General features: G+C 36.6%; 1 long non-coding RNA gene across 1 annotated transcript; it reads left to right on the top strand.

The window, feature by feature from the left end:
• The first annotated feature begins 3,028 nt into the window (after positions 1–3,028).
• On the top strand, positions 3,029–5,878 carry LOC127557744 (uncharacterized). The gene is made up of 2 exons (XR_007952614.1): positions 3,029–4,508; positions 5,606–5,878. It is a non-coding gene; the product is annotated as an uncharacterized LOC127557744 (long non-coding RNA).
• The last annotated feature ends 7,829 nt before the right edge of the window (positions 5,879–13,707 follow it).

Here is a 13,707-nt window from a genome sequence, read left to right as displayed (position 1 = left end):
AATAAAGTCAGATCTAAACAATTGGAAAAATATTAACCCCCTGGATAGATTGAGTGAATATAATAAAGATGACAATACTACCTAAACTAATCTATTTAGTGCCAATCACACTCACAAGAAATGATTTTAATGATCTAGAAAAAATAACAATAAAATTCATCTGGAAGAACAAAAGGTCAAGAATTTCAAGGGAACTAATGAAAAAAAAAAATCAAATGAAGGTGGTCTAGCTGTACCAGATCTAAAACTATGTTATAAAGCAGTGATTACCAAAAATGTTTGTGGCAGCCCTTTTCATAGTGGCTAGAAACTGGAAATTGAATGGATGCCCATCAATTGGAGAATGGCTGAATAAACTGTGGCATGTGAATGTTATGGAATATTATTGTTCTGTAAGAAATGACCAACAGGATGAATACAGAAAGGCTTGGAGAGACTTACATGAACTGATGCTAAATGAAATGAGCAGAACCAGGAAATCATTATACACTTCAACAATATTATATGATGATCAATTCTGATGAATGTGGCTCTCTTCAACAATTTGAGGATCCAAATCAGTTCCAATTGATCTGTAATGAACAGAAACAGCTACACCCAGAGAAAGAACACTGGGAAATGCGTATGAACCACAACATGATATTTCCACTCTTTCTGTTATTGTTTGCTTGCATATTTGTTTTTTTCTTCTTAAGTTATTTTTACATTCCTTCTAAATCTGAACTTTCTTGTGCAACAAGATAACTGATAAATATGTATACATATATTGTATTTAACATATACACGTTAACATACTTAACATATATGGGACTATCTGCCATCTAGGGGAGGGAGTGGAGGGAAGGAGGAGAAGAGTTGAAACAGAAGTTTTTGCAAGAGTCAGTGATGAAAAATTGCCCATGCATATGTTTTGTATATAAAAAGCTATTAAAAAAATAAAAAAGATTGACTGTATGGTATGCAAATGGCCTTTAAAAAGGAATACCCTGATTTGCCTCACTTTAAATTCAATTCATATAAATGTTTCAAAAAAAGAATGTGTCTAGATGTTATTATTCTAAATGTCCATAAATACTTATTAAGAAGCATCACAAGAAAACTGATTTTTAACAATTTAGAATGTCTAAATTATTTAACATTTCATAAAAATAATATTTAATCAAGTATAAACATTTACTATATGCAGGCATAGTGCTAAAATGTTAGTGAGACAAAGAAAGAAAACAGTTATGGTAAAACAAGTATTATCACTCTTGTTCTTGGTTTTTGTGGAGCTAGTTAGTGTATTACTTGTCTGTTGTTTGTTTTTGAAATTCCAATTTGCTTGGAATTTTGGAAAAGTCAATATCTCAGAACTGAAGTAATACTAATTTTAATAGTGATGGTAGTGTTTTATTATACAAATTTCTCCTAACAAGGCTCAAGAATTTTCTATGTAAATGAACTAATGGAATGAACATTTGCTTAATTCTATCCTGAAAAACTTTTAGGAATTCTAGAGATTCCAAGGCTAATACCAAACTAGGTTGGAACTATTGCTACTGTACCTTCTCTTTCTTTGTCTTCTCCCTTTTTCCTTAGAACCACCAAAACAGGACTTTGGAATACACACACACACACCCCATAGTTGTCTTAGGCAGCTAAATGGCAAAGATGATAGAAGAATGGGCCTAGATGACAGGAAAGTATGAATTCAAAACCCACTCTCTGGGCAAGTTAATTATACTTTAGCTCATTTTCCTCATCTGTAAAATGGGAATAATGATTATACCTATGTCCCAGGGTTTTTATGAGGATCACATGAGGTAATAACAGTAAAGCATTTCGTATAGTGTATATATATATATACTTTTTTGGTAATAAAGTATCGATACTGTGTGTGCCTTGTCACTGAACTAGTCTATAATTCTGATGAAAAAACTGATTTTTGTTTTAAAATCCAATATCAGTGAATAAAAAGCTACTCTTCTCATACTGTTTTTATGAGATAAGTTAATTTGATACTGAATCCTCCATATAATGATCATGTGGCTGCTCAAAATGTGGGTGTAATCATTGATAGATTTCAAGGTTAAGTAGGGAAAGATTTCACAGAATTTCATATAGAGCTAAGTCCTTATTAGTGAGAATTCTGAATCTGCACACCATTATGTCAAGTATAGTCATTGGTTTTAGCCCAATGGAAATATGCAGTACAAATGCAAATAAAGCAACGACCATTATTAGTAATAATGAAGACCTAGTTGTATGATGCTTTTTAAAATCTGCTATTTTTTGAGATCAATATAAGGAACCAGATGGATTTCACAGAGGATGTCTTGTAATGTTTATGCTGAACTGCAATGAGTAAAATGTCATCTATTAATGGGATCATTTGGAAGCATTCATCAACAGTAGAGAATTCATCTTCCATTCAAAATATGGAAAATATCTTCCTAATATTTGTGAACCCTTAGGTGAATACATGACAACATGTCTTATGCCTTATTTGATATGGATACTCAGGAAACCATTGAACCAGATGATTTCTTCTTTTTTTTTTATAGCTTTTTATTGACAGAACATATGCATGGGTAATCTTTCAACATTGGTCCTTACAATCACTTCTGTTCCAACTTTTCCCTTCCTTCCCTCCATCCCCTCCTCTAAATGGCAGGCAGTCTCATACATGTTAAACATGTTAAAGTATATCTTAAATACAATATATGAGTCCATATTTATACAGTTCTCTTGTTGCACAAGAAAAAATCGGATTTAGAAAGGTAAAAATAACCTGGGAAGAAAAACAAAAATGCAAGCAGTCCACACTCCTTTCCCAGTGTTCTTTTTCTGGGTTGAACCAGAGAAACAGCGGTTATTATTGTACTTCTGTTTCCTTTGCTAATAAGAATGATGATTTCACAGCAGTCGTTTCTGTTGTGCTTGTTTCCTTTGCCAATGATTATGAACTTTGGATTATTAAGCATGGAACAGAAAATACAAATAAAATCCAATATATGGAGAGAGCAAAAAGCACCTATCTGCCTTTGATGTATTCAAGTCTTTGAACTCAGATGAACTCGATCCTATCTATTGTATACCTCTCCCCCAAATTCCCTCCTTAAAAAACAAAACAAAACAAAACCAAAGAAGTCAGATATGATTGTTGAACTATTCTCAATTATCTTTGTCAAGTCAACCAACATTTATTAAGTATCTACCATGTGCCAGGTACCATGCTAATGCATGAAACACAAAAAGAGGCAAAGGGCCTCGTTTACAATCTAACGGAGGAGACAAGCAAACAAATATTTACAAAATAAGCTATATACCAGATAAATAGGAAATAAGCAACAAGGGAAGGCACTAGGATGAAGAGTTTGGAAAAGGATTCCTGTAGAAGTTGGAATTTTAGAGAGAATTGAAAGTCAGAAAGGCAATAGGCAGAGATGAGGATGAGAGCATTTGAGAACAGCCAGGGAAAATGCCTTGAGCAGACAGTGTCTTTTATAGAAAAGCAAAGAAGCTCAGAATACATGGTCAAGAATAAGATGTAAGAAATCTGGAAAAGGAGGATGGGCTGTATCTGAGGGGCTTTGAATGCCAAGTAGAGTATTTTGCGTTTGATCCTTGAGGGCAGAGTCATATAAACGACACTACCAATTATTATATGTTGTTGGGGACAGCGATGTGGCTCCAGATTTAGCTCCCGCCTTTCTCCACCCTGTGAGTCCTCGGGTGAGCTGGGCTCTCCGGCTCCCGGGAAAGCTTCTGCAGACGCGCACCAGGTGCGGCAAACACTTTAAAGCTTTCCCAAAGAACAGACAGGGGAGGGCCGGGGCTGGAATTAAGGAGGCCCTAGTGCCCAGGGCAATGCCCCGGCAAAGCATACTCCACGTGGACCAGGATCCGGGCTGACCCCGCGCCCGGGCCGCCTCAGGGCTAGGCTGAAGGGGAAGTGGGTAGGGACAGACTTGGCGTGCGGCCTTGCTCGAGAGAACCGTAGGGGAGCAGGGAAGAACTTCTCCAGAAGTCTGCAGTTCGCCATGGCGTGGGCTTGGTTAAGCCAATGGGTTGGGCTTGGCTAAACAATGCTGGTTAAGATCTAAGCAACAGGAAGCCCGAAGGGGTAGCGGAGTGAGGCTGCGGTTATACGTGCGGTTATACCAGCCTCTGCCCGCGACCGTGAGCAACTCTGACACTCATTTTTGCTTTCACAACGGGAACAGAGCCGGGAAAGGGATCCCCCAATCCGAGGAGAGCCGAAAGCTGCGGCGTCCGACTGACAGGCAGACCCGCCAATCAGACGCTGGCTCGGAGCGCAGGAGGCGGGGCTATTCCCCGGCCTTGACATTTGCACCTAGGCTTCGGATTTCCGGGATGTCCGTCCCGCCCCTCGGGGCTAAGGGAGGAGCCCGGCCAATTGGGGGCGGTCTGAGGGGAGGTGAGCTGGTGGCTTGGAGAAATTCCTAAAAAGACTTGTACTTTGCGGAAGGATGTCCTCCCCCGCGGAGAAAGAGCTCTACAGAGTATGTACGGGAGGTTTTACACACGTCCGAGTCTGAATGTGTGTGGGGAGGCCCCTGAGCGTGTCTGGGCGGGGTCTCGTGGGAACCTTCTTCTGGAGGGCTGGGGAAGGAGGGAGAGAAAGGGAAAGCGCGGGGGAGCACGCGAGAGTTTGGAAAAGAAATCCCGGAGAAGGGACGTGGCTTTGAAAAGCCCGCGTGACACTCATGCACAGCTGTTTTGTTTTGTTTTTAAATGCACGGTAGAAACCGCAAAGTGAGCGCACCCACATGCACCCTAATAAATAAAAGCAGGTAAAAAATATGCTTTTATAAAAGTAGTAAGGACATTTGTCCTGCTGCGATATCCTCAATTAAAAAAAAACAAACAAACTTATTTGAGATGTTAATTTATTAGCTGCAACTGGAACAGGATTAAGGTTTATCCTAGAGGAGTTTTATCATACCTGCAAGTGACGAGAGTGTACGTACCTATATGCACTCTAATAAATAAAAGCTGGCAAAGAACAATGCTTTTATAGAAGTAGTGAGGAAATTTGTACCGCAATATTCTCAATTTTTAAAAATCCCAACATATTTTAGATTTTCATTAACTTGTCAGATGCAAGGGGAATTCAATTTAGGCTTATTTTAGACCCGTCTTTCTATGGACGTTGAATTCCTGTGACCTATAGCAAGTGTCAGACACACCTATGGCAACAACTGTTAAGGACCTTCAGTTTCATCTTTAGAGAACCTTAGAATGCCTGGATACTCGGGAGCGCTACCTGTGTCAATTAATGTTCCCTGGGAAAGAATTGTTTGTATAAAATATGCTTCTAATTTGTAACTTCTCTCAATAATCTTTATTACTTTGAAAACATCATTGTTTAAAAACACCAAAACAAGTATCTGGGTTGTTCATATCCTTTGATCAGCAGTTGGGTCTGTCCCAAAGAGATCACATAAAAGAGAAAAGGTCGCACATGTGCAAAAATGTTGGTAGCCGTTCTCTATGTGGTGGCAAAAAAATCAGAAAATTAGTGGATGCCTATAAATTGGGGTTATGACCTGAATAAGTCATGATATATGAAAGTAATGGAATATTTTTGTTCTACAAGAAATGATGAGCAAGCTGATTTCAGAAAAACCTGGAAAGACGTACAATTGATGCTAAGTGAAGTGAGCAAAACCAGAAGATTATTGTATTCAGCTACAGCAAAATTGTGTGGTGATCAACTATGATGGACTTAGGTCTTCTTAATAATTAAATTATCCAATGCAAAGCTGATAAACTTTGTATGGAAAAAGCCACCTGCATGCTGAGAGATAGTTATACAGATTGAATGTGAACTACAAGATTAAAAGATTCACCTTTTTTTCTTGTTTCTTGATTCTTTCTCATGGTTTTTCCCTTTTGTTCTGATTTTTTTCTCCCAACATGACTCATATGGAAATATGTTAAAAAATGAATGTACATGTATAACTTAAATTTAAATAGAGCTATAGTACAACAGTGTAAGAAAACTATTTACTTATATATTTCTGAAATGAATTTTTTTATGTAAGTAATTTTAGAAAAGACCGATGAATTTATTCATATGTCTGTAATATGATATAATATGTAATATGATGATTTCATAGAATATGTATTGACATAGGAAGTACTCAAGATATGAAAAGACTTATCTAAGGTGATCCAGAGTGAAAAATCAACACAAATAGAACAATATGTACATTAAAAACAAGAAAGGAAGAGCATCAATATTGTTCAACATTTGTTAAATTCTTATGGTTTGTGTCAGGTTTGTTCTTTATTTTTTTTTTTTTACATTTACTTATTTTTGATTATTAAATTATAAAAAGTTTTAAAGCCTATTAATAACTCATTTCCCTCTTCCAAACACTGAAGGGAGTCACTTTATCTCTGGAGACCCCTGAATTGCAAGCATACTTCAGTTTATCTTAGGGAATATTACCTGTTTCAAAGGAACTTCAAAATTCATATGATTAATGGATTTGAAAAAGTTGTTTGGACTTGAAAGAGTCTTAATTCATATCAAAGCATACTATTTTCACTTTATTACTTATTTTTAGTAGGTTTTTTGGAGGGCCGTTTCTTCTTTCACAACATGATTAATAGGGAAAAAATGTTTTACATGAATGCTTATATATATGCTATATTAATCATCAGGGTGTGGTAGAAAGAGGGAAGGAAATAATTTAGAATTCAAAATGTTTTTAAAAATCAATATTAAAAATTGTCTTTATATGTAATTGGAAAAGAATAGAATACTATTTTTAGGGAAAAGGATAAATGAATCTAGTATTAGTCCATGCTGTTTTCAACAAGCAGTTATAACATCACAAGAGATGTGAAAATTAAGTTTATTACAAGAGAAATAAACATGCATGTGGAACACAGAGTTCACACTCCTTACAAAAGTTTATCTGTATCTGACAGTACCAAAAAAAAAGGAGATAAGGTGTTGTGTGCTTTCTAGAGCTCCCAAGTTGGGGTGCCATAATGTACTATGCTATCTAGAACCCCCATGCTGGAGTGCCAAAATATACTGTCTGGACTAGCTTTCTGGAGGATCTCAGGATCAAATCCTTCTTAGTGGAGGAACGATGAAGCAGGGATCCACAAGGATGGTCAAACATGGAGTCTCAGCCTTATATACCCTAATACCCTTATATAACCAAAGCAATACTGTGCATGTGCTTACTATATACTGAGCATGCAGAATCACATAAATAACTTGTTATGGGTAGATGCCACTTGGCATACTCTGCGTCAACTACAACACAGGTTGGTTGCCGCCCCCTGACTTTTCAGGAAGGCCAAGAGCCCTTAGGGAAGTTGGGGAGCCAAACTATATATTGTTAGCAGCTTCCCTCTGGGCTGAAGGGTCTTATACATCACCCAGAGTTCCCTCACTGTCTGTGGCCCTCTACAGTAGGGGAAAAAAGGAAGGGAAAGGTGGGTTAGGAGAAAGGTACAATAAACCCTTATGAAGAGGAAAAGCAAGGCAACAATGCAAAAGCCACATTCTTTTCCCTTAGAAATTGACTACTCTATAAAAATAGGAGCCTCCCCTTGTCTGCAAAGCACCACAGTTGTGTAATGTTGTTTGCTTTTCTGGAGGTCTTGGAGCAGTCTTCCTTTCATCAGATTAATCACTGAACTTAGAGAACAATTAATCACCATTCTAAACTAGATAACCATTGTATTTATCAATTCCACTAAGTTAGCACCCTGTAAAAATATTTGTTTTAAGTACAGAGTTCTGTCCCATAACATCTCCCGCTTTCTTTTGTTTTAGAACATAAGTGGTCATGCCCTCCCTGATTTCTCAGGGAGGCGAGAACCCCAAAAAGGAAATGATCACATCTTCCCTGACTCCTCAAAAAAGGGGTGAAAACACCAAAAAAGGAGGTGATCACACCCTCCCTGGTGTCTCAGAAAGGGAGATGAAAACACCAAATAAAATGGGGACTCAAACCAGATTAGGGGGTTTCTGAAGGGTCTCACTTGAAACAGGTATACATACAGGGAGGTATTACACAAGCATATAGTAATGTGCTTACTTATATGTAAGCTAGTAGTGACGTAGCAAACAACATGAATCAACATGAGGAATTATACATGTTCATAAGTCCTAGAAATAGCCCCAAACCAATCTATTGTCCATTACTTCGTGTCAAGAAATCCAATAATTCCTGCAAGTTCTGAAGACCTGCAATAGTCTCATCTTGTGTTAGGGAATCCAATGATTCCTGTAGATTTTGAAGTCCTGTATCAGTCTTATCATGTCTCAGGGAGTCCAATGATTCCTGCAGATTTTGAAGTTTTGCAACAGTTATCAACAATTTTTCATCTTAGGGAATCCAATGATTCCTACAGGTTTTGAAGTTCTGTAACAGTCATTATCAGCCATGCTCTTTCAGTGTCAGATATTTCTTAGGTCTTTTCCTTTGTTTTGAGGTTTTTCTCTTTCTATCTCTCTCTGATGGACACGGCGAATATGGCTTGTTGGTACCCATCTGTTTCCTTCTCCATCTTTAGAGATACAAACAAACCCTTTCTCCTAAGCAGTTAACCTATCTAGTCCCTTCCATTTTCATCACTTTCTGGATTTCTCCTTATCACCTGGCAATTACATTGGAGCTGTTTGCACTGGACACTGCCCTTCTGTTGGGTTAAAAATCCTGTATTCTCCCCAATTATAATCCTTTTCTCCCACCTGATTGTTTCTCTGCTCATTGATCATATCAGAGTCCTGAACTTCTAAAGACTCTCTGGGTGTAACCTTGGCTGCCATCATGTCCCACTTGTTTTTTGTTTGAGGTCTTGGAGCTGGGCTCTGCCTCTCATTTCCCTGCATCAATCTACATTCTGAGGCCCAGTGGAAGCCCTTGTTGCACAGGGTTTTGGGTCTTGTTCTCCCATCCTGTCCTCTCACTCTTATCTTTTTGCCTATATTGATCTTTCAGATACCCTACTTTACCACACTGAAAGCATTGATGACTCTCTCTGGAAGCCCCTTGCCAAGAGGGACCCTGTCTCCCCTGTCTGCATCAAGCCTGATTATAAAAGGCTTTTGTGCCCACTGTAGCACAGCGTCTTATGATCTCCTCTAAAGGAGCATCCTTGTGTAGTCCCAGAATAATTCTTCTACTAACCTCATTAGCATTTTCCTCAGCAAGTTGTTTGATCATTATTCCTGTAGCTGAATTTTCTCCAATTGTTCATTTGACAGCTGTCTGCAGATGTCCCATAAAATCAGTAAAGGGTTCATTTGGACCTTGCTTTATTTTCATGAAGGCTTATAAAGTCTGGGCTAGCTCTGTGAAGGCCTCAGGAACAACTAGAGTCAGGATAAGTAAAACTCCTTGGTCTTTAGAGGGAGAAGTGAAGGAAACAGAACTGCCACGAGATTCCTGGATTTTCGAGCCCAAAGTCACCAACCTCTCTCCTCCTTGTCCAGGGGGCCAAGTGAAGTCCTCTGGCCCCTGTCACCCTACCCTCTAATCCTTGCCTACAATTCTGTTAACCACAAACATTGAGCCAGCATTAACTGTGAGAAAAGCAATTCCAAACATATGCTAATAGAGTCATTGTTGAATAGATAATTAGCCTTAAATGCTCGGTTGTCTGATTCAAGTGCACCTATTCAAAGTTTCAGCCCTTTACAAAAGCTTTCCCTCTATGTCTTCCTGAGAGGGAGCCCCATGCTTTAATAGCAGCAGCAACATTTTGCTCATATGCTATCAAAGGGTAATTAATCTGTACTGAAATGTTTGCATACTGACCTTCTTCATCAGCTAGTTGGTCAAAGGTGATTTGTATATTAACTCCAGTTTGCCTGTTTTGTTGGGCTTGTATTCTATATAGTTCACTATATTCCGAAAGCCACAACAAGTTTTGTCCAGGTTCTAAACATGTCCCTGATATAGATTTCCAATCACTCGAGGTTAAAATTTCATAAGCTAAATTCTCTAATACCATCTTAACATGAGACGATGTAGTTCCATAAAAGTGCAACCCTTTTTAAAATCTTTAATAATTTCCAGATCAAAAGGAATGTATCTTCTCCTGGCTTGACCTGAAAAATCAAATTCTTCAATCACAGGATATGATTTATCAAATCAGATATATCCTATCCTTTTTTAGTTTTAACTAGTGCCTTTTGTAATCATGTCATAGGCTGCTTCATAGGTGGTGCTGATTGTGTCACTGCCCATCCTCCTCCTCCTCCTTTCACCCATGAAGGGTTAATTGAGGGGGAAGAGTCATGAGATGAGGAATGTTCTAATTGCTCCTACTGTGAAGCACCACACTCCTTAATTTCATCAGAAGTGTACTTAACTCCATTCTTGTCTAATTCTTCATCCTTTTCACCTACTTTGTCAGTATCCTCCCCTTCTTGCACTTTCTTCTTTTTTCTTATTCTAAAACTTATAAAATTCCTTAATGTCAATTGTATTAAGTTTTATGTGTAGAATGTTTCTTTAAAAATTGAATTGGGACCATTATCATTGTAATTTTCACATAATTGCTCTGCTCTCCTAATAATTTTCACTTGTCTGGATCTTTTTCTTTTTCCTTGGAGAACCAAGGAGATGTGTATTGTAATGTTTCTAAAAGTTCAATAATCTGCTCCCAAGTTACAATCAAACCTTAGTTTTTCAAGTTTAACTATGCTTTTGATACATTTTCTTTGAAGTGGAAAAGGCTCCTTTCTAAATATTTGTCCCATTTCAGCTGAAATGCTACATTATCCCTTAACAAAGTTTCCTTTTTGTTTTGTGCTTTTTTCCCCAGCCTGGCACAGACTGACTGGTACTTGTGTTGCCTCCCAAGGATACTTAGGGAATACAGGTTAGACTGTCACCAATAAATTATGTCAGCTGGGGGAAAGAAAGGGGAGACTTGTCTTTGAACATATTTCAGGGTCTCCTGAATGCTCTGGTCCAGTGTTTCTGGAAAATATGGTAACTCAAAAAGATAAGTTCCAGGAATCCCTTGATAGTTCTTGACACTATGCACTACTTTGGTAATTCTAAACTTGCTTTTCAGTTTGAGGGACTGAATCCATGATTTTGTAGACATAGGGAATTCTTGGATGAGGAAAGCCTCCCATGCAATTTGGTATTTTCCTTTGTTACCTTACAGGTGCTAAGGGCAATGAAGTTAAATGACTCACTCAGTATCACTAATTCAGTATATATCAGGAGCAGGACTTCATCATTTGTCTTCCTGGCTTTGAGATTGGCTCTCTGTTCATATTATCATATTGCCTCTCTTCTATTACAAATTAGTTGAAAAAAATCAAGATAGAAAATATTTTATTTAAGTAATTTTTTATTTTATTTTAAGAATCAAATGAGTTTATTCTTTTAGCTTTTTATTTTTATAAACTTTCTTGAGGTGCAGCTCAAAGCAAGCTGCAAACTGAGAAAAATAAAAAATAAAATATATACTCAGTCTCATAATTCTGAATCTAAAATAGGTTCACTAACTTTTTGTAATTTCAGAATGTTAGCCTATTGTGTAATTTTATAGTTATTTTACAAACTTTCTACTTGTTTGTTTACTTGTGAAGTTATGTATTTCATGAGGACTTAGGGTTAACAGAACTCAAGAATTCTAGTCACTTTGGGTAAATTTAACATTTTAAAATTTTATATTCTCTAGTACCCACATGATTAAAAAGAAATTAAGCTTTGAGAATTTTTAGTTTTAATGATTGTTAATCAATAGCAGACCAATAGCAAATAAAGTGTTTTTAAAATGAAAAAGTTAATTGAGAGAAGAGAACAATCAAAATCTGAGTTTCTAAATTTCAATCCCCTTAAGAATTAGCATGACTTACATCTGTTGTTTATATAACCAAATAACAGCTAACCACATAATTTGCCTCAAAGATTGTATTTCAGTTATTTGATATGGGTATATATATAAAATACCCAACTGTTCACCTTTTTAGCTGGTCTATAAAAGATGACATTGAGATTTGGGTAATCCATATGATGCTGGAATCAGCAACCACTGTATTTAATCAAATAAAACCTACAGTATAACACAAAAATAACAACAATTTTTATGATTTACATATTTTGTTGCTTCAAACATAATTATAAGGCCATGAAGTTTTACTTTAGACTCTAAAGAAAACTGTCAGAGTATCATAATGATCTCATTCTTGAAAGATGCTTCTAGTATTATTTCTTCTTTGCTGAAGTTTTAGAAACAGAATGGACATCCCCACTCTGAACTACAAATATACAAATAGAACAAAAATATTTTTAATCTCAGTTCAACATTTCAGTCCACTTAATTGAGTTTTCCATTTCTTCATACAAGCCTCATAATAAAGTTTGAAAAAAAAAAAGCATTTTAGCTATATGATTCAAGCTTATTTAACTGTTATAATCTGATTGTTTAGATAACTAGTTTCACAGCATTGTGTTGAGGATACAATAGCAAAAATATAGCAATTCCTGAACTCAAAGGAGTTTGCACTCTTCAGAAGGAATATAGCATAAAAGCAGTTAGAAGAATAAGTCAAGGCAAACAACTAGGAGGATTGAAGGATATTTCATGGAGGAAGTGGCAATTCCACTGAGACTAGAAAAAAAAGGATTTAGGGAGATGGGGATGAGTATAAAATCTATTGTAAAGCTAGAAAAATAAATAATGCGTATATCCAAGTGAGAGATGGGAGTGTCATATTTGATTAGAATAAAGTTCATGAAAGTATTATGTAATAAGACTGCAAAAGTTAGAAACCAGATTATCCAGGGACTAAAATGCCAGGTTACTGAAAATCTAGTGAAGGTTTTGATTAAAGGAGCGCTATGGTCAGACTTTTATTTAGAAAGATTATTTTGATAATTGTGTGAAGGATGAAATAGATATGAGAAAATCTGAAAGCAGGGAGACCAGAGTCTAATGCAGTAATCAGCAGGTGACTGTGAATAGAGAGAATGTAATGGATTCATGAGATATCGTGGGGGTTTTGATGGACAAATCTTTGCAGCTTACTGGATATAATAAATGTGAGATGCCAAGAAATTAATAATTTCAGTCTATCCACATAGACTACTGGAAAGATTATATACCATGAATGAAACAGAAATATGGAAGAGCAAGAGGAAATTATTAAAGTTCTGCTGAGGAATCATTGCGCTTAAGATGCATGTTAAACTACTCTGAGACATTTAGCAGTAGCTCATAATGTGGAACTAGAATTTAGGAAAGAGAAAGACAAAAGAATTGTTGGAAATTTGAGAATTTCAGAGTTTCTCAGTTGGAAGGAAAGTTGGAAGATTTCATCCTGTTTATACCTAATTTCTGCCATACTATTTTCCAGTTTGCCCAGCAATTTTTGTCAGATATTGAGCTCTTAGTCTAGAAACTGGTATTTTTCAGTTATCAAATAATAGATTAGTATATTCATTGACTCTTGTGTCTTGTGAACTTTTCCACTGATATACCAATCTACTTCTTAGCCAGTACCAAATGGTTTTGATGATTGCAGCTTTATAATCCAGTTTCAAGTATGGTATTGTTAAGCCACTTTCCTTTGAATTTTGATTAATTCCTTTAATATTCTTAACCTTTTGTTTTTCCAGATGAATTTTGTTATTTTTTCTAGCTCTATAAATTTTTTTTGGCAATTTAATTGGTATAGCACTTAATGAGTAGATTAATTTA

The sequence above is a fragment of the Antechinus flavipes genome, chromosome 3, assembly GCF_016432865.1.
Source record: "Antechinus flavipes isolate AdamAnt ecotype Samford, QLD, Australia chromosome 3, AdamAnt_v2, whole genome shotgun sequence".
Lineage (NCBI taxonomy): Eukaryota > Metazoa > Chordata > Mammalia > Dasyuromorphia > Dasyuridae > Antechinus > Antechinus flavipes.
Note: the sequence above shows the minus strand (reverse complement) of the source record. Positions and strands in the feature narration are given on the sequence as shown.